Below are 3,196 nucleotides of genomic sequence, written 5' to 3'. Positions count from 1 at the left end.
TGTTGGTCATAGACTTTTGATCCTCCTCTCTTAGCTTCTAGAGTACTGGATATTTCTGTTGTGCACAACCATATGCATCCTGTCTCACTTTATTATGTCAACTTTTGGATGCTTTATATTTTCTTTTATATTTCACTTTTCATAATTCTTATATTTATATTTTGTATGTGAAAATGGGTTATGTGGTATGAGTAAAGAATACAATAGCATTTTTACTATCATACAAATATCCCCATATTATAGCATTTTTCTTTGGAAAGAATGCCATTTTTCCTCTTTCCTACACTACAATCTCTATGATTTAAAACTGTATAAGGCACTTGGGTTGCCACCCGTGTGTGCCCACTGCCCTGGAGGTGGCAGTGGCTTGGTGCTCATGGTGCACCGAGAGGGTCAGTGTGAATATTCATCACCCATATAATGGATTTTATAGTTCAGATTGTTTTATTCTGGATTTCATGGTAACAAAACATGAAGCATTCTTAATTTCTCATTTCTGCAAGTAGTCATGACTACTGAGAAAAGAATTTTTTTAAGCTACAACAGAATTCATTTTGGTACCTTTTATGGAAATCCTGATTTTGTTTTTAATTCTTAATAACTTTTTGCTAAATGTATGAAGAAGCAGCTTATCTTGTTAGGCAAATACACATTAATAAGAATGTATGGAAGAGGATCAATCCTTCACACCTGGGCCCACTGGCTATTTTTGGGACTTGCTTTGCTCTGTAGTTTGGTATTATTTATATACCTTCTGGAATGTGCCCTGCAAACTGATGGAAACACATTTCTTCCTGGTGTTGTTGGAGAAAATTATCGTAAAGAGTATTATCAAGCCCTCCTACAGGAACAAGAAGAACATTATCAAACCAGGCCAACCAGTCTGAAATGTCAAATTGCCCAACTAAAACAAGAATTACAAGAAATGAGCAAGAAGATGAAATCATTACAAGAGAGAAAGAATATAGGGGCTAATGGCATAGGCTATCAAGGCAACAAAGAGCAAGCATCTAGTGATCTTTTAGAGTTTCTTCATTCCCAGATTGACAAAGCTGAAGTTAGCACAGGAGCCAAACTACCCAGTGAGTATGGGGTTATTCTTTTTGAAAGTTTTACTATAATGAAAGTGTTTCAGTTGGAAATGGGTCTCACTCGTCATCCTGAAGAAAAGCCTGTTAGAAAAGACAATCGAGATGAATTGGTAGAAGTTATTGAAGCTGGCTTGGAGGTCATTAATAATCCTGATGAAGATGATGAACAGGACAATGAGGAGGGTCCCCTTGGAGAGAAACATATTTAATGAAAATGACTTCATAGAAGGTTATTATCACACTGAGAGACAGAAGGGAACACAGTATGAACTCTTTTAAGAAAGCAGACTTTATGGAATATAGACATGTGACCCTCTTCCACCCTTTTGGACCTCTCATGAAAGTGAAGAATGAGATGCTTGATATTGCTAGATCAATTATTAATATCATTGTGCCACCTGCTGAAAGAACTGAAGCATTTGCACAGTTTATGCGAACTTCAGGGATGTTTGTATTCATCAGGACAAGATAATTCACCTCACAGTGGTGTATTTTGGTAAAGAAGGTCTATCTAAAGTCAAGTCTATCCTAGAATCTGTCACAAGATTCACAAAAAGGATTCTGGTTTTTGGTGAGATTTTGGCTTTGGAATGACTTGTCAATATCAATCAGATTTTCTAACCATTGGTGGATTTGACATGGAAGTAAAAGTTTGGGGTGGAGAAGATGTTCATCTTTATCAAAGATACTTACAAGGTGACCTTATTGTGATTCAGACTCCAGTTCCTGGTCTTTTCCACCTCTGGCATAAAAAACACTGTGCAGATGAGCTAACTCCTGAGCAGTACCACATGTGTATCCAGTCCAAAGCCATGAATGAGGCTTCTCACTCTCACCTGGGGATGATGGTCTTCAGGGAAGAAATAGAGATGCATCTTCATAAACAGGCATACAGGACAAACAGCGAGGCTGTTGGTTAACAAAATCATTAATGCGTAACAGTCTGAACCACAAACCAGCACTATTTATTTAGCCTTAATTCCAGTTCCAGATGCTGTGCCTCTTTAAGAAAAAAACTTGTTTATTTTTCATATTCTTTCTGACATTACTTTGGCAGTTCAACTTGATAGAAAAAAACAATTGTTACATCACAAAACCTATTTTGTGACAGTACTTCACTATGGAATAGTAGACAAAATAAAATTTGCTTGTCCCAAAAGTAGATTTGAATCAGTTTTCTACCTGATGCCCATGTTCTGACTGTATGTGGGATTGCATGCTTTGATGGCATCTGGTGGAGGGATGGAAAATGCTGGGCTGATGGTGGGTCAATCAGCACATTGCTTGCAGATGGGACCGAGTGATACAGATGAGGTGCAGGAGCAGATATTATATCTTCATTTCACCTGCTGACCACTACGTCAGTCAATCGGATTTTTGTTTTGTTTTGTTTTTCTTTGTTTTTTCATGGTACTGGGGATTGAACCCAGGGGCCCTCTACCACTGAGCTCTATTCCCAGACATTTTTATTCTTTAAGACAGGGTCTTGCTAAGTTGCCAAGGCTAGCCTCCAACTTGCAGTCCTCCTGCCTCAGCTTCGTGAGTAGCTGGGGGCGAGCACCACCATGCCCAGCAACAGCTTCATTTTTAAAGGAAGAACTTTCATTGATAGCTTAAATAATCCTTTTTTACTGAAGCAGATAATAGTTAAATGACACATCTGAAATTCCCAACCCATCAAGAGAAGGCAGAAGCCAAAACCCCTTAACTAAATATTGCTTAGCCCTCAAAGGTCTGCTTTTGAATAAGTGGATAATAGTAGAAAATAGTTTAGACTCTATGACTTGATTAAAAATGTTATTACACTCTCAATGTGTTAGGGTAAGTAGTCAAAGTTGCTATTGACTGTTTTGAACAAACAAATGTGGAAGCATTTTATCAGAGCATTTAATTATATTGAAATGCAAGATACTTGCTATGTTTGAACATCAAGTTTATGTAAGCAAGATACATCAGGGCCTTCCTAAGGAGGCTCGGAATAAACAAGCATAGCATGTAAAATAAAATAAAATAAAATAAAACTGTATAAATAGCAAAAGACTTATTAAGAGTTTTTGTCTTGATTTCCACCATGTATTAATTTTATTATGAGGTCTACCCTGATC

At 37.3% G+C, this 3,196-nt stretch overlaps 1 pseudogene across 1 annotated transcript; it reads left to right on the top strand.

The window, feature by feature from the left end:
• Positions 1 to 566: 566 nt before the first annotated feature.
• On the top strand, positions 567 to 1,757 carry LOC306652762 (chondroitin sulfate N-acetylgalactosaminyltransferase 2-like; annotated as a pseudogene). Its single transcript has one exon. The product of its transcript is annotated as a chondroitin sulfate N-acetylgalactosaminyltransferase 2-like (transcript).
• The last annotated feature ends 1,439 nt before the right edge of the window (positions 1,758 to 3,196 follow it).

The sequence above is a fragment of the Sciurus vulgaris genome (genome assembly GCF_902686455.1).
Source record: "Sciurus vulgaris genome assembly, contig: HiC_scaffold_570_arrow_ctg1, whole genome shotgun sequence".
Taxonomy (NCBI): Eukaryota; Metazoa; Chordata; class Mammalia; order Rodentia; family Sciuridae; genus Sciurus; species Sciurus vulgaris.
Note: the sequence above shows the minus strand (reverse complement) of the source record. Positions and strands in the feature narration are given on the sequence as shown.